Consider the following 24172-nt stretch of genomic DNA (forward strand, 5'->3'; position numbering starts at 1 on the left):
CAAGAAACCCCCCCGAGTCCAAGACCATTTCTCAACATGCTAAGAAAGAGTTCCAAATTCAGGCCAGATGATCTGATCTTCAGGGATTTCTGCAAAGTTGATCTTTTTATTGAAGTTTTTGGAAGGATGGTAGATCTGAGAAAAGGGGGAGAAGGCTTCCAGGGCAGCATGCCTGGCAGAAACTTCACAGAAGTTTTAGAGCAGTTTGTTGTGGCCATGTGTTGGTAATTGTGGAAAAACAGTTCCTGTGGTAAAAAAACCCTAAGCGTATGTGCTCATTTGGTCATCGAAACTTAGCACTGTTTTATTCCAAAATGAAAAGCAGATAGAACAAAAAACAGCACAATTTTCTCAAAGTTTTGTTTCTTCAAGTAGGATTTCATGGAAGTTATGAACGTTATGATAATGAAGGGCTCATACATCAAGCCAAGTAAGGCATGAAGAGAAGCTTTTATATAACCTGAAGCTAGTTTAGCAAGCACATACTACATGATGTAGTTATTCAAAGGCCTCCATTTCATGCTACTTCACATTCCAAACATTGGGATCTCCACAAAGTAACTTTCTGCCAGCTCAATTCCAGAGCATGTAAATGCTTTCTTCAAAGACTATCATCTGTTGCATTGGTTTACTTTTATCAAAAGCACAACGCACCTCAGAAATTCTTCACAAAGTACCAGTAAGCAACTTTAACCATGTATTTTGACACTTTAAATGAATGGTGTTCTTATGAAGTTTTAAAATTAAGTTTATTTTCAAGAATAAATTATATTAGTCTCTTCTTAAGGTCATTCAGAGATATGATCTGAATGGACAAAAACCACCTGCCCTGTGGTTGTGGAGTCTGTCTTGTTGTATCTCTCCCCACGCTAATGGCCATTTAACAACTCTCTTCAGCCTGCTTAAACTGGAAAACACTCAGACTGAAAATAGAACAAACCAAACTGGTTAATCTCAATCTAATTTACCCAAATCCAAACAGGTGGAACTGTAATCTTCCATGGCTGTGTCTAATGTGTTGTTCATTGCTTCTTCAGATTCCTTTAAGGTTTTATAAGGGAAAAAAAGTTTTGATTTCCAAAAATGTGACCCAAATTACTAGTTTTCTGGTATTGTGAGACATACTACAGAAAGTAATGACTTCTTGTGGTTTTCACAGGATTCTGCTATTTCCTTCCCAGTTTGCTTAAAACTACTGCTGTAGCAGCCACACACCACAGTGGACAGCTGGTGACTGAAATGCTACCTATGCTGCAATTGTAGCTGTCATCACCTTTGTTTAGTTAGTAAAATGAATTCAAGCTATTTTTTAATTTGCCTCAATGTTTTTTTTTCTTACTAGGCTGTTTATTCTTCCCCACACAAATTTGCCATTATGTTAAAAAATACAAAGGACAAAGCCACAACTGGTAGTCTTCTGTATTTTGCAGATACAAGAACTAAATACACAGAGCATCTGGACTTCACAGTTCTGGCAGATTCTGGCTGTTGTTTGCACATGTTCTCTGCCTTATCTTCAAACTTTAATGTAGTCTCACCACTGTATTACTTCCTTTTCTGCCCGACTCTATTAAAGAGCTACAATCCTATCCAAAAGTCACCTCCTTTAGGGACATTACAAATAAAATTTTAAAATTTCTTTCATTTCCCTACTCATCATTAAGGTCTGTCACTCAGTGCTGAGGAACAAGTCTCAAGCCACGGTGCTTTGTATTAATGACAAATACTAAGAACCAGAATCTATACTCTAAAGCTGTATACTGAATTCTTCTTTTACCAAGGCAGTCACATACACAGAGGACCACTAGGCCATTCCACTTGCAGATTTACTAGTTACATTACTAAAGCAGCCCCATAAACATAATAATCTTTTTTCCCCTTGAAGAAACAAAGCTTTTCCTCCATGTTACTGTTCAGAAACTGCTGTCCTCTAGTTCTCTTCAGCTAGGTGCTGCTCCTTCAGAAACAGAGAGAACGCTGCAAGCAGCCTCAGGACATAAAAGGCTGTAGTTTGATAACAGTTTCCCTCCCAGCCTCCCCCTGCAATGCCATGTTATTCAATCCTTTCCACTCCCTCCCTGCTGTGCTACCTCCTGTGCTATGCTGCAATAACTATTAGATCAAAGCAAATTGGATTTAAAAAAAAACACACAAAAACATAATTCCTTAAACACCTGGGGGAAAGTAAGTTTTTAACGTGTATCAGTTTTGTAATCCAGTTCAGGTAATTCAGATGCAAAAGCGATTGTATCATCCCACTCCTAGACCATTCTTTCAACTAGAAGAGCTAGGAAGCTTAAGTTAGGGCATATAACACCTTGAGATTCTCTCCTCCCAGCGAAGGATTTATTAAAAGGGGTGAAGTACAATAAAGACAAGACAATTCTGTTTTCAAACACTTTAAATCACAGGATGAAACATAGGTTAAACCATATTCCAAGTGCTTGCTATTTTCCTGATCACCACAGATAAGTGCCACAATAAAATTTGTGTCAACAATAACGTATTAGAAACAATATAGCCTTGGGTTATAAGAACTCTCTTTATGTAAAAAACACCCAGCAGGCAGAAGAATACAGTATTTTTTTCTTACTAGACGTTCTTGATTTTTGCAGCTTCTGTTCTGATGTCTGAGTACCCAATCTATATTGGATGGATGCGTTCTAGAAAGAGTAGGTAAACCTGGGTGTAAGCTGTGTGTGGTAACACAATGCATAATTTCAGTCATGGAAAAAAACATACTTTTAGACCAGTTCTCTTCAAGTTTTTTTTCCCAGCAGTGAAAAAAAATGTAGGAGTTAAATCCAAAACACACAGCAACTCTTTCACTAGTTTTAGAAAACACCCAAAGTTGTAGAAAACATTGGGGATACTTTTGTAGAGTATACCCTTGCCCAGTCCTAAAATACCACTGGTGTGCTGCCTTCCTCTCACCTTCTTACATGCCTCTCCTACCGTTACCACAGAAGTTGCACCTTTTCTGAGGCCAGAAAAATTTTTATTTTTTTTTTTTTTAAGAGATTTATCCAATCCCATATCCAATCACTGTCTCCTTAGCAAAGAAGTCTCCTTGCTGAGTCTTTTTAGTCTACTTGACTAAATCAGATCTCAGGCTTAATAAATTATTATTATACAGACTGGTTTCTTTTCACAACTATTCAGCTAAGTACTCCAAATCCAGCTGGCTTAAAAAAAAAATCTTCAAAAAAGTTGCAAATATTACAACTACCACTGTAAAAGCTGTATTTTTAAGAAGACAATAAAAAAATAGTATTATAAAGCTAGGACTAAACCTTGTTTCCTGTATGCGTTTCTACTGAAGCCCACAGGATATATTGTGGAAGTAAAATGAAAGCATTATTTATATAATAATTTTAACATTATACTAAAAGCAAAACCAAAACACAAATGTACTCAAAACATGCATCCATTAACAAAATACAGAAAAACAATGTTTCTCTATGCCTACAGACCTAAAATTACAAGTCTTTTCATTTAAATTTCATTTAAAATTTATAAAAGCTTGCTGTAAGATCTGTGGAGTTTCTCTGGAAAAAGGAAAAAAATAATCTATAACCTGACAACAGCAGCTTGTGACTATGTCTAAATCAAGATGATGTTAACTTGAAAAGAGAAAAATCACTGCCTCATATTGTGTACGCAGTTGCCAGGTGACCACAAAGTGCAGAGCTCTCCTTTCAAAAGCTCAAAGGCAGAGAAGGCCACAAATCTGACATATGAGCTCTAACCAATTTGCACAGGATAACTTTCTGTGAAATCTTTTATCCTCCTCATTGTGAGCAGGGGTGTTCCAAACATCCCTAGAACTACCAAAACCAGCATCAGGTGTCTGGCCAGTACACCTGCTCCAGACCCCTGGTAATGTGGTTAGCACAACTAATGCCATTTTATAAGGCAAGCAGCCATTCCCTGTGACCAAGCAGGTCACATATTTGTTCCCTTTCCCTTGTTATCAGGCCCTGAAGGTTCTGTGAATCAAGTAGACAGACCAAACAGATTTCTTCTTTTCCTCCCTACCAGCCTCAGGGTTCCTGGGTGCCAGGCCAGTTACTCCCTTCCTTGCTGGCCTTGAAGGTCCCAGGCACACAGCCAACCAGGTGCTGTTGATGACCCCATCACAGAACTGGGGAGCATAGCAGCACATAGAGCACTGTCTGTAAAACCAAGCAGTTACAAGTCCTAAGAGGGGAACTTGGACCCAAACTGCTGCTGGACAGCAAGACCGGGGAAGCCCTGTGACCAGGGACGCCTCCACTATCACCTGCTTCCTCCCAGGACTGAGGGATTGACTTGGATTCTTTTATATGATTTTTGAGTCCAGGTTATGATTGTTATATTGATACAGTAAACCATGTATTAAGATTTGACCTGCCCTGCAGAGGGTCCAGGTGATTATAAAACTTCAGTTGTATTTAAATGCTGTATTACGCTACTTGTAAGCTGTACTACATCGGTTCTGCTTGTAGAAATCCTGTGCATTCCAATCACAAGTGCTGTGCTATACTAATCCTAATATCCTGTCAAGAAAATAAAACTTTAGTGGTAACTACAGCTTAGTGCCATCACCATTCTGCCCAGGATTCCTAACCCCTTATGCAAATATACCAGGACTGAACACAAACTCAGTTTGCACGTATGCCGTGTATCTCTACTAAAACAGCAGGGCTGCCCAAGTCTTAATGAAGACCTTTCTGAGTGGGCCAGCCACCCACTTTCTTTCAGGCTCAAGGAGACTGCAGACCAGTCACTCCTGTATCATGCATGTGCTGCAAGTTCAGCACCTTCTCCCAGTTTTCAGATTTACTGTTTCTGTATAGAAAGCCAACAAGCGTCCACCATACAAGCAGCCCGAGAAGTTCCCATGAATGCTATTTCTGCTATCTGCCCACAGCCAGCTCAGTTCTCCTGGAAAATACTGTTTTCACTGTCAGTGTAGAATAAAATAAAAAGTCAAATGACTTTCCTCTCTCCTATAAAAGATGCAGCAGCACTCCAGAAAGGCTGCTGTCACCTCAGTAATGCAGCAGTCCACATCCTGCCCCAAGCTGCCAAATCAGTTATACTAACAGTTGGGCCTTCCAGATTTAGTGAGTGTAGGACTCCAGCTGCTGACTCATCCTCACTGACAGGGCAGCTGGTGAGATTAAAGACATTTGACAAAGGCATTCTGAGTCACCCTGCTACCTAAAGCATAGAATCAGTGGGATTTAATCAGAGCTTAACCCTTTAAACACTCATTTAAGATAACTTAAATAAGCTCACATAAGCTAGATGCTGCTATACTTACTAGCACATGGGTTTGAAGAACAGGCTGCATCACAGAGAAAATTAAGATAGAAGGGGGTAGACTAGCATGCTTTTACAAAAAAGTTTGGTTAACCCACAGAATTTTGGATACTGACATGCCAGAAGTGGCATATATACACAAGTATTTAAGACTTACTTTCCCAAGCATTCTGCCCACGAAGATCCAAACCTGGACGCAATGCTCACGTGAGTGTTGGAGGGTTCTGACTTAGCATCTGCCTTGCTGATCCAGATGGAGCATCAGCACTGCCTATTTCTTCTTTCTTGATGTAACCTAGGTTTGTGCCACTGGTATGGTGGTTTCTGCTCATCCCAGAGCAGCTGTTGACGAGAACAATATGCCCATTTACTAGTACAGAGATCTCTATACAGATTCAAACACAGCACAGAATTCTCACCTCAAAATCTTTTCTACCCTGGGGAAAAAAGAACTGTGTTAGAAAATGCTGATATTAAATATAAAAGTACTACTACATACAAGACTGTGGGTGTATGCTGATCTACTATTTAGGTACTATCTGGAACTAGTAAAAAATACAGAGAGATTGCTATGAATGAACTGTTTACTCAATATTTTTTTTAAGTTATACATAGATGTTGACAGACAACACTTACTTTACAGTGTTACTGAATGAAGCATGACATACACTGACAACAAAAGATTTTAATTTTTTTTTTTTTTAAATCAAGGAATAAAATTGTTTGCTGCTGCATAAATGAATAAAGGACCAACTCTTAAACCCAAGGACTTTTACTGCAGATGGCGGGTGCCAGAGACCAACAGGCACTGCGTATGCCTAGCCAGTTCTATTTACTGTTTGATGTCTCTTCTAAAGAGAAAGTTTCCTAGGGCAAGCTGTCAGAGCACTGGTAAAAATGGAAAGAACCATTATATCCAGCCCTACCACCTGTTTTCCCTTTTTCCCTTGTGGGAACACAAGATTTGGGACTCTTGATTAACAACAGTTTAAGTTCAAGGCTCCGCCAGAGCAAGCATTACTCCTAAAGTACGCTCAATAATCTTGATGAGTCCACTGCAAAAAATGGAACTTGTGAACTATAGTCAAGTGTAAATTAGTATTTTCAGATCAATAACCACGGAGGTGAAGCAAAAAGAGGTGGCAACCTTTACTGCTTTGCAAATATACAGTGTCTTATACCACAACATCCCAAAATAATAATTTTGTTTTGGATGGGGATTTTCCAATGAAAATCACCCACCTCTCAGAAAATATAACTTACTAGCTGAATTGTGTCTAACAGGCACGTATCCTCTTTCAGGCTCCTTCATTTCATAAAAAAACACCCAGATTCTCCCCAAGTCTGAGAGAACTTGTTCTACACTGCCTGCCCTAATAGCAAGTAATCTTTTGACCTTTCCTTCCCAAGGGAGGGAGGTTGGAACTAGACGATCGCGAAGGTCCCTTCCATCCCAAACCACTCTGACTCCTCTCCACAAAACACCAGGTGTTCTACTGGAGAAAATTTCAGATTTTCTCCCAAAGATGTTCTCAACAAATGTGACAAATGCAACAAATACTGATTTTAGACTAAAAGCTTCCAAATAAGATTTTAGTTAAAAAACAGAGACTACTTGATTTTGGGGCGGTAGTGGAATGTGTTCAGGCCAAATACACCATACAATTTGATGTCTGATTTTTATTGTTAATGCATTAACACATCAGTATCTTAACATCATCATTCAATGTACTCTAAAAACATTTATAGGCAGATGAACTGCAAGGAATGTGAACAAGGAAAGCCAGCTCATGCTGAAGGGAGGAACACATAGTTCTGGCATACTAAAAATAAAAAGAAAGCATTAACACACCATATGCTGTGCAACAGCAAATAACAGTATTTAGATGTGCTCCAATAAAAGCTAACAAAGGCAAAAGTTCAGACCTACTCAAAAAACCCGCAAAGGTAACTTAAGTCAGCCACATGCTTCACTGCATAAACCAAACAAGTTTTATCTAACAATTTAGCTTCTTTCATTTACACAAACATTGGGATAACATAGCCAGTTAAAAAAGAGTTTTCCTCGTTAACAAAGTTACTAGCCATGCCAGACAGGAGTTGAAATACCAGTGCTGAAGAAAATTTTGGTTTGCACACAGCACATGATTATTTTTTCTTTAATAACTGACTTGCCTTGCACCTCAGTTGTAGCATTTTTCGATGCAGTAAGTTCAAATTGTTGTATTAGTACTACTATGCAGATATACATTCTCTCTCAAGCTGTATAGGCAAAGCAGTAAAAAAAGGGAGAATGTCTTTACTAAAGTGAAGTATTTTCTTGTACGTAAAATTTGTTATAAACCCATGTAATTTCAATTCAAGTAATGTTCATTTTCAGCATTTTTGGAAGCCACAGGCAACATGGGTGCAAGAACATGGGTGCTTCTGAGTGTATGCATAGTGAATAGTCAAACAAGCAATTTTTTCCATAACTTTAAGCTGAAGGTAGCAACCAGGGCCGAGTTATTTCTTAGAATGTGTCAGTGAATGACCTTGCAACTGGGGAGAAGCTTAACAGGACTCAGGTAGAGGTAAATCTTAAGCAATAGAAACACTTCAAACAGCCACACCATAGACAAGTTCTACTGACTGGACCAGGCGAAAACCTTGTAATTCCATGACACCACTGCCTTGTGCAAATGTTAACCAAATTTTCACTTTACTTATAAGATGATGATAGCTTCACATAACCTGTAGCAGAGAAGCGAAATCAGTTAGCTACATTCTGAATGACAGAATCATAGAATCATTTAGGTTGGAAAAGACCTTTAAGATAAATAGAGTCTAACTGTAAACCTAATACTGCCAAGTCCACCACTAAACCATGCCCCTAAACTGCATATCAAGTATTCTGTTCCTGCCTGCAAAAGGCATTTCAACTAAAATAAACAAAACTGTTAAATGAAATGGTAAGCTAGCCTCTCTCTTCTGCGCATAACTTTTCTGTATGTCCTTCTAACTCACAGTAGGCAGTAGAAGCTAACAAAGGCTTGGTTCTGTTCTACTAAGATATTAGTCAAGTTAAACTAACAGTAAAGTCTAAGGAATCAAAAACATTGGATAATGTACTCAAGTAGTATGATTTGTGTATGTCGTGTCTGGTACATACAGTGTCAGCAATAAACAAAGTGAGACTGGCAGAAATCTTCTCAATCTCAACCTTGTTGAAGTGCTCACTTACACTGTCAAGAGTAACCAGCTCCAATTACAGGACTATACAGGTGGCAATCACTATGTTTTTTAAAGTTTTTGTTTTGTTCCCTTGGTGCCAAAACACAGAGGTCTTCCTATTGACTTATTTGGTCTTTTGCTTTGTTGCAAAATAGTTAAAGCATGGAATCAAAACAGGGTATCTTTGCTCCACAGCTCCCTAACTCCAGCCTTCAAGCTTCAGTAAATTATTCTGCAGTTGAGCCTGTGAGGTAACCTGACATCAACAAAAACGTATGTCAAAAACATGTCAAAGACTGAAACACTCTTAAGCATATTCTAGAAAGGCACATTTAAACCACAAGATGCATGGTTCCAGTTTGTTAGATTTTACCTGACAGATCTCAAGTATTACTGAACTGTCTGAAAAAATTAAAGTTCATTCAAAGCAGCAAAGAATAACCTCACATCTTTGTTTTGTTCCAGAAGATATATTTCATTACCATCTCAGATGGAAGTTTCAGAGTCCACATGGTATACCCACATGCTGAATGCTACTTAAATTCCCTTTTGAAAACATAACTAGGACATCTGTTCTTAATGCAACAGAGGAGCTGCACCAAGAATTGGCGTTTGCACTCATCACAAAGGAAGGTGAAATGAAACAAAACAAAAAATTCTCACCTCAGTCCAACACTGAACCCAAGCTGCCATTCTGAAGCCTTTGCTTTTGTACATGGCAAAACTCCATTTCACATTCAACAGCAAGAACTAAACTACATGTGTCTCTGAACTCATTTGGCACAACTGCTGGACCGCAATAGCTTACATTCACTGAACACTTTCCCCTCACCGCTGCCTGCTTCTGCTTTACCTCCACTTCCAACAAAAACAGAAAACCCAAACAAGCAAAAAACCCCAAGATTCGCTTTTCAACTCATAACCTGCCAAGTGAAGAGGAATAATACCCTGAGAATCAGCAAGCCTGTAAGGAAAAAGTCTCCACAGAGACAGAAAAGGGGCCCCTTTTCTCACCTTTGTTCCTGTCAACATAAGGGCCTGCTCCCAGCCCCCTCATATTTGAATGGAGCTTTTTGAAGCTCCATTTCTTTTTCTTTACTCATGAGTACAGTAGGCCAGATGGGAGGGGGTGGCACAATTTTTCAAGCAATCTCATTCCTCTCTTCCCACATTCAAACATATGCAATGCCTACTAACCCTTCCCAACATACAATCCTGATCCACATAATACACGTCCTTTCTCCTACTTTGTACCTGTTTTTTAGTTCAGAAACAGCTAAAACAAACCAGCTATGACCACAAGCTAGAACATGTTGAACCCAACTGCCAGAACTTCAGCCACAACTGAAGGTAAATGGGAAACAAGGCGGAAGGATATTAGTTGGACTTGCTTAGAGCAAAGCTGTCCCCTCATTGTTACACAGAGGCCAACAATGCTCAACTACAAGATCAGTCTTTTTCCTTGCTTAGATAGATCTAAGTATTCTGCTACTGTTTTCCCCTTAAAATTAAATGCACTGCTCTTACTCTGAGATGTTTCTGCTCCAACTTGTTGTTGATCAAGGCCACAAACTCCAGCTTCAACTTTGTTTCTACTTCCTGTACCATCACCCTGATTTTCCAAATTCTGAAAGAAAAAAAAGGGCAAATCAGTGATCACTTGTAGAGGGAAAAAAACCCAGCCACCAGCCAACCCCAAATACCCAACTTTGCCCTATATCAAACTGCCATTCTTTTTGAAATAATTAAATCTTTATTCAGTGTAAACTAAACTAAAATAAAATTCAGTACTATGTGGACCTATTTAATTTATTACACAAGGAATCATTCAAGTTAAGTTTAGGTTATTGAAAGACTGAGGAAAAAAACTGCTATGGGCACAAACAGGGAAATGAGGATACCTAATGACAGTACCGAACAACCGCTAAGTGCCCTTGCTTCAGCCTTGCTAAAGGGACAGAATGGATGGATCTCCAGTAGTCTGCTCAGTCTGAGTGTAGATATTACACAGTAAATGAGGGCTTTGAATGTCAGTTATCGATAACATGGAGTTGTTCATCAACATCAGCAAGGATCAAGAACAGGCTTCCTAACAGTGTATTTTCAAATTTGGAAGTCTGACACATTGAATTTATCAAAATTATTTTTCAAGAGAAAGTAAGTTTTCCATGAAGTGTTGGTCATAATCACTACATTCAACTTGATCCTTTTTGTTTTCTTAGTTGTTCAGTGTTTTTATGGGAACCTTTGTAGGCAAACTATCAACCTTATTATCCAAGCAGCTTGAGCAGCAACAGCTTAGCATCTGTCATGAAAATGAGTGTGCCCCTCTGATGACTCGAGCTGTGAGGCCACCAAGTAACTTTTCTACTCTTTCAGAAAGGCACACTACTTTTACAGTCCCTCAAAACTCTCCTCTCTGAAGGCTCCAAACTCCATTTCAGTCAATACGTTAATGGTACCATGAGTTTTTAATAAACAAACTTTTCCAACTAATCCAGAAAACAGATCTGGCACTTCAAAATTCAGTAGGGAACTGAATAATCCCAGGTAACAATCCCAAGAATATTTTTTTTAAGAAGTTTTCATTTAAGTGCATTCTATCCTTGCTTGCTAAATTACAGCCCCATACAACTAGTAAGTAAAAGATTAAGCTGAAGTTACAGAACATTCTTTCTCAGTATTTCAGATAAAGCATAAGTACCATAGCAATACTTAATATAGTATATCTTCAAGGAAGTGAATATTTTTCAAATGAGTCTAATAAAAAAAGCTAACTCCTCAACTTCCACATACTGAGATTACTGTGCTAACAGTATAGCGTGACTACTAAAATATTTTTCTACCACTTTGAGGTTCTTTGACTCAAGACCGAACAAATGCCGTTTCAATGCCACATTGTATTAACTTGAATACTTAAACACATTCAAGAACAGCAATTTAGGATAACCATAGGCAGGTAGTAAAAATTACTGTCATGAAAGACTTAATTTCACAATGCCATGAAGAATATGCTTTTTTCAATCACATATTTGACCCTGAAAAAAACACATCAGAACATGTTAGAACTGATCCAGTCAAGCTTTTTTTTTAAAATTAAAATTGACACATTGAATTTATCAAAACTATAATTTTTTTATTAAAAAAACGCAACACAAACCAAAATATTAGAACTACCAAAAAACTGCACTGGTACTATGCAGAATGGGGCAAGAGAACTCTTACAGTGAGGTCTTAGAAGTTACTCCATACTTTCCAGCTGTATGCATTCCTTACTGCTTTCATACAGAATTATTTACCTCTCACATTGGTAATAACAAAACCAAACACACTGTAAAAACTCCATTATCTGCATCAGTATTGTTTTAAGACCGTAAAAATAATGATCATTACTACCAAGCTAAAAAACTAGTGAGATTTACAGCTCACAAGAAAATAAAAAATCTCTAAGAAAATTCTTTCTCTACACCCTTAGGAAGTGCTGAGTAGTACTGACTGTACACTACTATCCTCACTGTAACATCTACCCATAACCTATGTATTGAAGTGTAGACTGAGAGTAGCTCCAGCTGCGACAGAGCAAATGTGTGCTGAATATGACCAATTACTCTAGAGAAAAGCAGTAAATTCTCGGGGTTTGTGGTAGAACAATTACTGGCTAAGAACACAGGGTGAAGGGAGAGAAATATGATAAATTTTATGGGGGTTTAAGACCAGTTGTTTCCAACCAGTCTCAGGTGTGTAGAACATGAATTACTTTTAAGAGATGTGCAAAAGATAGCTGGTAAAAACAAACCTAAATCTGCTAAAACTGCAAGTACTGTATTTGTATGCTCTTATCCACCACAAACTTTCCCAATAGTTCCATTGGGAAAGAGGCTTGAAACAGATTTAGATATAGACTTTAAACACTGTGAAGTTTACTATGTTAAAAAACAAAGTTCTGGAAAAAGTTTCCCTCATTTACAAAGTCTTGTATACAAGTATGAATTTTAAATCACTCAACTAGCTACGGAGCAAATCCAGGATTTGTTACCAAAAGGACTTCTTTTTAAGTAATCGCTTACCTTCTTAGATATTTTGCAGAGGGAATAAAACCCTGCTATTCTCACATTTAGACTACTTCAATATCAAAGAGAGGAAGTGTTTCCTGGACTGGATCTGACAAAAGACGACTAAAATTCTAAGATGAACCTACAGGAGATACCATTTTAACAATGCAAATCAATGCATAAAACCACCTGGGTCAGATATTTTCAGAAAGTTGAGTTTTACCACCCATTTCATTTACTGCTTTTGTGGCAGGCCAAGTTTGACTATTAAAGACTATAAAGCAACATTCAGGGAGGGAGTGGGGGTGGTGGTGGTGGGGGTAGCGTGAACTGAAGAACAGACCACTTGCCACTCAGCAGTTAATAAAAAATAATCCTTCTTACATCAACCTAACTCTAGATTTCTAGCTGTTAATTCACAGTCAAGACAAGCAATATGACAGCTACTGACCGCAGCAAAGCTTTTGCTGCTGCCTCCCACAGCACCCTAATAGGTAAGCTCGGGAAGTGTGGGTTAGATGAGGGGACACTGAGATGGGTTGAGAACTGGCTGAATGGCAGAGCTCAGAGGGTTGTGAGCAGCAGCGCAGAGTCCAGCTGGAGTCCTGTAGCCAGCGGTGTTCCCAGGGGTCAGTACTGGGCCCAGTCCTGTTCAATTTATTCATCAGTGACCTGGATGAAGGGACTGAGTGTTCCCTCAGCAAGTTTGCTGATGATACAGAACTGGGAGGAGTGGCTGACACCCCAGAAGGCTGCGCTGCCATCCAGTGAGACCTGGACAGGCTGGAGAGCTGGGCAGAGAGGAACCTCATGAAGTTCAACAAATGCAAGTGTAGGGTCCTGCACCTGGGGAGGAATAACCCCACACACCAGTACGGGCTGGGGGCTGACCTGCTAGAGGACAGCTCTGCGGAGAAGGACCTGGGAGTTCTGGTGGGCAGCAAGTTGCCCATGAGCCAGCAGTGTGCCCTCATGGTCAAGGTGGCCAGTGGGACCCTGGGGTGCATTAGGAGCGCGGCCAGCAGATCGAGGGAAGGTGATCCTCCTCCACCGTTCTGCCCTGCTGACACCACATCTGGAGTGCTGTGTCTAGTTCTGGGCTCCCCAGTTCAAGAGAGACAGGGAACTACTGGAGACGCTCCAGTGAAGGACTACAAAGATGAGGGGACTGGAGCATCCCTATAAGGAAAGGCTGAGAGAGCTGGACCCATTTAACTTAGAGACTTGAGAGGGGATCATATCAATGTCTACAAATCTTAAGGACAAGTGTCAAGAAGATGGGGTCAGACTCTTTTCTGTGGCGCCCAGTGACAAAGGGCAACGGGCACAAACCGTAACACAGGAATTTCCTTCTGAATAGGAGGAAAAACTTGTTTACCTTGAGGGTTACATTGCAACAGGCTGCCCAGAGAGGTTGTGGACTCCCCTTCTTTCCAGACATTCAAAACCTACCTGGACATGATTCTCTGCAACCTGCTCTAAGTGAACCTCCTTTAGCAGGGTGTTGGCCTAGATCTCCAGACATCCCTTTCAACGCTTACCATTCTGTGATTGTTTGCAACTGTAAGACAAAAAACCCACCCAAAACACCTGAACTATGATGTAGCATTAATTATATTAAATTCCTCTTTCCTAAGAATAAGGATGCCATAACTTTCAAAAGAAAAAATACTGCAAAGAGGTTGTGAAGCGAAGGAAGAGTCAGAGTACTGATAGCCAGTGAAGATGAGGATAATCACTCGTAACTGACCAAAATTAACGTATCAAGAGCCATAATAAAAGCCTATAGTATTTGGAGAATGCTATAGCTAGAGGGATATCAAATACTTCCCTATTCTTCCATTAATTACTAAAGTATCATAATTTCTATAATTGAAAGCACACTGAAATCTGGCTTCTTCAGATAAGACCTGGGGAACATTTGTACATTTTGCTAGAAAAGTATAAATTTTCATACACTGTGTGTGTTTACATGTTGGGGAACTACAGTTATGTTTTCTGCTTAAGAAAAGCAGCAGTTTTCTCCATAACTAATTAGATTGCAGTAAAAAAAAAAGACAACTTATATACTGGAAAGCCATTAGCTATTATATTGCCAGCACAAAACTTTTTATTGCTAATGGAACAGATGTACTACAGGAATTGTTAACAGTATAAAAACCACCACAGCAAACACTAGTGGTGAAGGAGCCTTGCTGGCTCCATCCTCTTGATCATTGTATCTGCCTAGACAGATATGTCATATTGATACTACTTATAGACACACACACTAACTTATGAGAGAAGGAAAGCCATTAAGTATTTCACCTGAAATATACCTGATTACTCTGAGGTAAGTAAGGAATTCTGAAGAGTGGTAACATAAACCACCACTAGATGTTCTTATTTATTTAAACCAAAATGTGTCTTAGAAGTCCATACAGCTGGGAATTACAGGTGAAGACCAGTATACTCCTCAGTGTCAGAGGTACATAAGCAAGCTGCACATAATCATACAATTTTAAAGTTTTGTTTTAGCATTACTCAGTAGCTATGTTTACTCACTGTCTTAAAGTTGTCGATGCCTCATTTGCTTCTGTTTAAGATCAGTAACTTCCTTCCAAAGGGAAGTCCCCCCTACCCTGAAAATTCAAGGGAAATATTTCAGTAGATCTTAAGAAAGAAAGCCCAACACTGATTGAGAAAGGGTGAGAGGAAACGAGCATTTTGTAAGTAACACTAAACTCCTCAAAACAATCATTGAATGCTCCCTTCATGATGAAGTAAAACAGGTAAGATCTATGTAGACAAAACAGGGCAAGTGAAGAGATCGTTACTGACACATCCCAATACCTTCGTATCTAAACTGAAAAGCAGTTTAACTAGTATCTCAAGCAGAAAATACATCCTGCGTAAAGAAGGCATCAGAAAAAAGTTTCTAGTATCCTTTATTTAGTAACAGAAAGCCAACAATAAATGTCACGCCATGAAACATTGTGTTGCTCATGAACACAAAGAAGTTTGAAAGCAAACATACATGACAGTGGTAAATTACACATGCTTATACATGAAGAATGGAAGACATTTAGGTTCCCAGAGTTATAAACCTAGGTCTCATTTATTAAAAACATACACTAAAGTGATGTTGAAAGATGCTAGAAGTAGTGCCAAGTGGTATTTTCAATTTCAACAAATTAAATTTTGTTTCACAATTTACTTAAAGAAAAGACCATGTTGTTTAAAGAGGACTTAACCACATCTTGGATATAAAACCCCTTAACCTGAAAAGAAAAAAGTGCATATGGCAAACAAGAGAGGAGGTAACTGGAAACAGTACACAGAAGAGCGTGTTGGTCAGCCTCAGTAATGGTTGCCATGTCGTTGCATCCTTAGAGCACGAAGGCTCCAAGTCAGGCAGTGTTTCTATAGAGATGTAATACCTTTTATTAGACTAATATAGCTGGAAAAAAGACTTGATGTACTCCGGGCACATAAGCCCTTTGAGGTCACCATGGACTAAAACCTTGCATGGCACCTTGTCCCATTATAAACCAGTCTAATAAAAGACAATTACCTCCCTCCACAAGCCTCATCTGATACATATTATACCATATGCAGTCTCTACAAAGAGGTAAGTGAAAAATAAGAATATTGGTTAAGAGTCACGTACCATCATAACGCATAATCTCTTAAGACTGTTAAAGCACTTCATCAAACTGTCATGAGCAGCAAAAAAGCTATACCAATCACGCAAAAAGCCCTCACATACAGGAATACAGTATATTCAGGGAGCTCCCCAGACTGGCAGAGCAGCACCCTACTTGCTTATTTTAAGTCTGCAATGTAATGCTATGGAAAAAGGCAGCAGGATGAAATTCAATCCCTGGGAACAAGGAAGAATTTAACTATCACAGTGGTATTTATTAAAATGAGTTCCTGTACGGCAAGAGCTGTTTCTCTTAGAAAAAAAGCAGCAACATGGGGGAGAAAGTTAGCCAACAAACCATCCTGAACAATGAAAATACATGGTACTTTACATGGAGAAGCAGAGATTATGTAAATCCAAGATACTCCCATTGACAGCCTCCTGAGTTAGCTTTAAAAGTCAACTCCTCAACAAAGTACACAAAAGCTCTGAAAGTCTCAGTGAGGTACCAGTCTTCAGCTGGTTCCTTGGCTTTCACCATTAGAAGTTCTCATGAAAAGCCTTATGTTGCACAAGAACACCTTACGCAATTTAAGTTTCTTTTACAATACAGGATTTAAACCTCTGCTTAAGCAATGTGTTCTCATAATGCAATTGCACATCAGACATAACTAACTCTGCAACAAGTATAATGCACTCCAGGCATACTACTTTTCAGCCACCTTCAGGCATCTAAAAAGATGATGTCTAAACTAATGACTCCATAATCAGGAAGCCCCACACATCCAAAAGGTAATTTATCCCATACTAGAAGAAACTGACATAACAGATCCGATTTTCATAAGAGTTTCTCAGTTTAGCAGATACCTTAATTCTTTAATTGTCTGCCCTGCTAGATACGTGAATGCAAAGGAAATTATTATTAATTTGGTGAGTACTGGCATCCTAAAGACATTATTTGAGAACGTGGTTCATTGTTAAAAAATGGCAATGCTTTACATGACACAGATGCAGTGACCCAGCCCATGAAATGCAGTACATAGCAGGCTGTTGGCTACAACATTTCATTATCAGATCAGTCCAATCCCATTAAGCAGGTCCCTGTAGCAACTGACAAATGTACAATTTCATAATGGAAGAGTTTTCCACCATCAAGAGAAAACCTGGAATGACTATTTACCCAAACAAAGGAGGATTTTGACTGACTACAAAAAAGAAAACAAAAATCCTCCCACTCATAAACCAAGGAGGAATCCACATGCTCACAGTCTTGATACATGACAGCTTTACGATGTCAAATCCTTCTGTTTTAATGGTTGAAGTGTGGCATCAATTATATCCTATTTTCCTTGAACCTGAAGAACAACTGCTAACACCTTGTCAGTCTCCTCTGGATCACGCTTACCAATTTCTATACAAGGTAAAGGTCCCTAAACCAACCAAAATAGAATACTGAATAAAAGCAGTGAGAAAGAGACAAAAAAACTGCTTAAAAAGTTGTTCTATTTAGTATCTTACATTTTGAAAAGGTTCATGAAAAGGAAAGAAGCATGTAATGTGACCAGTAACCCCCTGCTCCAGACCCCTGGTAATGTGGTTAGCACAACTAATGCCATTTTATAAGGCAAGCAGCCATTCCCTGTGACCAAGCAGGTCACATATTTGTTCCCTTTCCCTCGTTATCAGGCCCTGAAGGTTCTGTGAATCAAGTAGACAGACCAAACAGATTTCTTCTTTTCCTCCCTACCAGCCTCAAGGTTCCTGGGTGCCAGGCCAGTTACTCCCTTCCTTGCTGGCCTTGAAGGTCCCAGGCACACAGCCAACCAGGTGCTGTCGATGACCCCATCACAGAACTGGGGAGCATAGCAGCACATAGAGCACTGTCTGTAAAACCAAGCAGTTACAAGTCCTAAGAGGGGAACTTGGACCCAAACTGCTGCTGGACAGCAAGACCTGGGAAGCCCTGTGACCAGGGACGCCTCCACTATCACCTGCTTCCTCCCAGGACTGAGGGATTGACTTGGATTCTTTTATATGATTTTTGAGTCTAGGTTATGATTGTTATATTGATACAGTAAACCATGTATTAAGATTTGCCCTGCCCTGCAGAGGGTCCAGGTGATTATAAAACTTCAGTTGTATTTAAATGCTGTATTACGCTACTTGTAAGCTGTACTACATCGGTTCTGCTTGTAGAAATCCTGTGCATTCCAATCACAAGTGCTGTGCTATACTAATCCTAATATCCTGTTAAGAAAATAAAGCTTTAGTTGTAACTACAGCTTAGTGCCATCATCATTCAGTCCTCTCTGTCCCCTTAGTGTCAGGTGACAGAATAGGAGAAGGGAAGCGCGATTGAAGAATCAGAATGAGCAAGCTTGCACACTTCCATCATTCATATTAACCGAAGCATATTTAAATTAAAAAATGAGAGTGCTATTTCTACAGCTTTTCAGACACAAATGTTACGTTAGGTTGGCAAGAATTGCCAGCATTTCAAGATCATACACAGTTGTGCTTTCTGAGACAGTAGTTTGTGCCTTTAAAGTCTTTTGATATTTTTTACTGAATATAATATATTGGGTTGCTCAGCATGAAGTTTTCTTGTACCACAGGGCAAATACTGAGGACTATGAAATTGTAGTCATACTGTCTGCAACCAGAATAATGTAATAGTAGCAACACTAACCGACACTCTCCAGCAACATTTGATAAAAGCCTTTCATACCTTACAAGGCTAATACAACTAACCAAGAGTCCAAGACTAGAATGTATCCATATCTGTGAGATATCCTAAGACTAAGTAGAAATATAATATTTAAAAATCTATGAACTAACTCAGGATATTATTACCTAGAAACATAAACTGAAGTTACTTTCCTTTGTTATAATTCACAGCTACATTTCCTGTTCTTTTTTGAAAGACAGATGTTGGTGCTTGCCAGAACTATATTGTTCCTGATTAGCAAAGCCCAACTCATCCTGCCTAACTTTATGAAAGTCATTTAAATGAAAAACTCAAAGTTTAAGTGGCATCTCTATGTCCAAAGAAAAAGGCAAAATGAAACAGTTAAGGCTTGCATTAGCAAAGACAATAAATAGTATGTCCAAATGCCAAAACTGGAAACTGATATGGCCAAGGTACTTATGACCTTGGGTAAAAAAAATAATAAAAAAAACACCTCAGACTGGAGCTTTCCCCCCAGAAATGGGACTGGGAGGTGGGAAGACAGAGGGAAGGAGAGAAAGGAGTCTTCTCCCTTGGGAATTTGAAGGTCTTTTACAAGTACTCTAAAGTTTAAATGGTATTGAGATTTCCAAGGTTGGACAAAGCTCAGGAGTGAAAAACCTGAACACCTATCACCAACAAATGCATGCCCCCATAAAACCTCTGGGTGATACCTAGTTTCTGTAAGTAGATACTGCCCAGATGCTCAGTTCAAGATGCACTATGCATCTTGACACCCACTGAGAAACTACGATAAACAAAGCCACTAACACATGAAATTCTTCAGTGTAAGACTAAACTCTATTCTTAGAAAGAACAACTCCCCTAAGCACCCTTTTCCCAGAAAATCTAACCTAACAAGTGAGGAACTGAGAAGGACAGCAGTTCCCAGCAAAGGAAACTTACAGAATACTATTTGGGGGTAAAAAACAGTAAGAGGAGAAAGTTAAAAGAATTCAAAGAGGAATATATGACAACTGTACTTCGCAAAAATTGGAAGAGCTTATATTGGGTAATATAAACATACACATACATTCTTTTTCCTCCCTCAAAATCTCATTTTTCAGTAAGTACAAAATTTCTTTCAGTTTATCTTAAACTTTTTATAGCTGTTTCTGATTGTTCCCACTGAATTACCAAGTATAACAGATAAAATATTTTTTCCTATTAAGCTACGAATAATGTAAGAAAGAAGGACAGAAGCAGTAGAGTGCAAAAAACCACACTCAAAGATGAAAATTTTGTTGCTGTCTTAGGATTACTAAAAATACTTACAAAATTTGTCACAGTATTTGGAACAGGTTTTTTCAGTAGGATATGACTGATTATTCAGGCAGTTTGTGCAAGAAAATAGAATCGCAGGAGGTTCTTGCAATATATCTATAAAAAATGTTAGTAAACCAGTTTTGCTGGGTTGACTTGCAGCTTACATGAGATGCATTCATGAGATGCTTCTAAATTTCACTCTAACCAAAGAGAAACTAGCTAGGAAAACTAAAGCGGAAGAAAATTCTGATGAACAATTATAAAATGATGAAGTTACACTGTTAAAAGTGGAATACCAGGATAAAAGCCAAGATAAAAAATAAATTCAGACAATTGGTAAGACAGACCTCATCAGATGCAAAGCAACCTATACTAAATTAATGAATTAGACAGTAGACATGGTATACTGTAAGTTCGGAAACACTACATTTTTCTGCAGAAAAAAATAAGGGAAACAATTGTCTGATTGACAGGTTCATAACTCAAGCCTTAAGACCAAAGTAAGTACTTTTCAAACCAAGGGTATGTATGCTTTAAGTACTGGGCTTTGAATCCTGCCTTTGCTTCTAATCAACCTTTGTGGCTGTGCTCCAAGATACTGCATTGGACAAGACAATCAAGCAGGTATAACACAACTGTAGCAAATCTGATGGAAGTGCAACTAAGAGGGCTCAATGTATTTTTAAGGGTATGGGGACAGACTTTGACAAATTCCAAAAATCACAGATTTCAGTATGTATGAGCTTAATCTTTAAACAGGAAAACAAACAAACAAACAAAACTCTGAGGAACAGAGACACACAGAGGAAACAGCTCAGTGAAGACCAATGTATATGGAAGACAGGGTAAGAGGACAGATTTTTTGTAACTCTTCATTAATAGATACTATTTGAAAAACCAAAATAATATAACATTTTAAATATTGATAAGCAATTTACAGAATTGATGTAATTACATGTGTTTTCATTCTTGCTCTGCACTTGTCAGAAAGCTTAGCACAGCTTTCCAAACTTGTTGCTCTCCCTGCCAGTGCAATTGCTGAGCTAGTAGTACAAATGACCAGAATGGCATGCTGCTAATCCAACAACTTGGGCCTTTATTTAAGATCTGTTTTAATAAATATACTGTGTTTTCAGTCTTTTGAGTCACAAGAACAGGTCTGGGCTTGTACATTTTTGTTTCTTAAAGAATAAGTACCAATCACCATTCAATCCAGTAGTCTTTCCATGCAATTGCATTCAATATTTTATTCGTATCCCTTAGGTTTCAGTTACATAGGTATTACAGGCACCCCTTTCCCATGAAAAAAATCTTAAGGCAGGTCGTAATTTCTTTAAAGACAAAAGCAAACCAATTCTTGCCTTTTCAACGTGGAGGTTAAATTACTAGGCTGTGCTTTCAGTCTTCTTGACATTGTACTCCAATTCTAGGTGATTACTTCCACTTTGCTTTAGCACTGTGATTGAGAATGGTACTGCAAGAAGCACTGAGTGCTTTGGCTACGTTCCTTCTCATGCAAGGGAGTCAGACAATAAATACTAGGATATTTTTTTAGTCTTAAACTGTTCTAGGAACTGTTATGTACAGAAAGTGGAGCAAGTGCATGAAATTGAAAATCTGTTTTTTAAACTTAATCAGTAACACAACTGAGAGTCATGATGAAAGTACTTCAAGAACAATCAAGTCAGTAAGCATATTGGTTAAGGCTTTTTTAGGAACTTAAGTACAAATTATCTTGATTTTGTAATTCAGTTTGATCATTTTAAACCTTCACAGAAATATTTACTACCATGACTAGCCTTTTTTATTGTTTTGTCTTTTTAAGCATATTCTCACAGCAGAATATTTAACTCAAAAAAGATATCCTAGCCAAAGAGAGGACTGACTGATCAGCAACCTAACCTGCTTCCCTGCACAACAAGCAGATCCTGGAACGCAGTACAGGGTCAAGAAAACCTACATGGTCCCTTCACTGGTGACTCACCTGCCGGCTTCTCAGCCCGTTAACAGCAACTCAATGCAGGTTGGAGTGCTCCCTGGGCCTGGTTCTGTCACAAAGAGGAGCCAAGCGGGTTCCTGAGAAGGTAAGAGATCAAGCTTTAACTGATCCTGTCATCACAAATAAGGAAGTTACAGGAAAGTTAATGCTAGTCCCCAGAGATCATTTGGGGGAGACTGTTCTAAAAAACCCAAAATACTACAGCCACACACCACAACCCCAAAACTACAAATAAAGAAAAAAATACACACATGAAAGAGAAAGGAGTGATGGTATGAAGATTCAGAGATGTCAATACAAAAAAGGACATTCTAGGCAATTTCTCCATCTCTTTATCATCCATCATCTTTAAAGAGATGATTCACATTTATCCAGTGGATCTGTTACAAATCATAATGTTCTATACTTGTCATATTAGCTGCATATTTACATTCTGCACTGAAACTACCACAACACCGCATTAGACAAGAGCTTGTAAACACCACTAACTTGTAACAGGCATCTTATTAAAAAGATGCACTGAGGGGCCCGAATACATTTCACTTACGGAATAAGCCACAAAATTAACATTTTAAAAGCTGAAAAACTTTTACTGACTCAGGATTTCACAATTAACATTTTAGTAATGAATGACAAATCACTTTTCAGAACTCTTTTCAGAACTGAAATCCCTTATTTCACATATTTTAATGAAACCTTAATATTTAAACCTACACAATACTTCTGCCATCACATAGTGTGGTTTCTGGAACCAGAGTAACTCAATGGCAGCGTTCCATGAAATATACCTGTTGGCCTGAGAAGTCTTCATCCATTGGCAGTTCACAACTAAACAGCTTTTTAAAAATGAGGAGGGGGAAAAAAAAGTCTAAATACTTTTGACACTTTTCCTCCAGCACATAAAAATCTGTAGAGACAAAGAAGATAGTTAAAAAACCAAGAACTAATCACCCTAACAGAAACAATTAGCCAGCCTGACTTTTGAGTTCAAAATGATGATTCTGCTTTACAGAATCAAATAAACCCTACACAAACTAGCTACGTATAGACACTGAGATACAGTCCTCACTCAGTCTCAAAAGAAATCCAAACAGGAATCTCTCATACTTGACTTTTTTTTTTAAAAAGACTATACACAGAAGATTCAAAAGTCTCAAGCCCCAACACCTAAAGCTCCATAAAAAGCTCTTAAGAGAACTTACCAAGTTTCTGGGAGCATGAGCAGAAAGCCCTCTGTGAAATCTTGCCCAGTGAATCATAAATTCAGTATTATCCTAAAATAATAAATGCATAAACCCGATGTAATGCATTTAACTAACTGTGGTTTATCACTGTTTTGTAAGATTATCACATTCCTGCCAGACATGGATTAAAAAGTTGTTTTCAGCCACAACTATGAGTTTATCACTCAACAATCTAAACATAACACAAACCTGTAAGTCACAGGCTTCGCGTAAAAAAAAAGTCCCCACATCCTCTCCTGATGGCTATAGTCCTTCCCAAGTGGGCCCTCAGCTGAATCTGTCCATTCTCTTACACCGTTCAAGTTGTGCGCTGCAAAAGAAACTGTGCTTCACAAGCATACGCAGCCTCTTCATCATATCTCAAGTGAGCCAACCCACATTTAACAGACCAAACAATCCATCCTTTTCTTGACAAAGCTTTTTACAAGGAGCTTCTCTGCAGGTTCCTACTCTTCCTCTGTCCCCTTTACTTTACCACAATTCCTCCCCCAGCCCCTGGTTTCCCTCATCTACGCACCCGAGTTCAGGTCGGGTGCAGCACATCCTGCCTGTAAGGCAGTGAGACACGAAGTCTGACCAGTATGCTCTGGATGGCCACCCAGCTGACTACTGTCTCTTCCAACAGTTAAGCTGAATTCCTTCCTGTGGCAGTACAAGTAACCTGTGACTTTTTCTTCCATGAAGGCACTAAATTTTTTAAGATTTGGAGGACGCTATACCTTTTCAAGTGTCACAGGA

The 24172-nt window shown here is 38.8% G+C and overlaps 1 long non-coding RNA gene across 11 annotated transcripts in view; it reads right to left on the reverse strand.

The window, feature by feature from the left end:
- The window catches only part of LOC308064064, a 30145-nt gene that overhangs the window by 3497 nt on the left and 2476 nt on the right, over nt 1-24172 (reverse strand). The window contains exons 2-9 of one of the 11 annotated variants that reach the window (XR_013928184.1): nt 23393-23464; nt 22979-23097; nt 22176-22267; nt 15117-15193; nt 13951-14133; nt 12588-12714; nt 10048-10147; nt 5508-5744 (exon numbers count right to left, since the gene is read on the reverse strand). This is a non-coding gene — a long non-coding RNA (uncharacterized lncRNA). The other 10 variants (XR_013928183.1, XR_013928190.1, XR_013928185.1 and 7 more) reach the window with 10 other exon arrangements.

This window comes from Falco punctatus (genome assembly GCF_963210335.1).
Source record: "Falco punctatus genome assembly, chromosome: 5".
Taxonomy (NCBI): Eukaryota; Metazoa; Chordata; class Aves; order Falconiformes; family Falconidae; genus Falco; species Falco punctatus.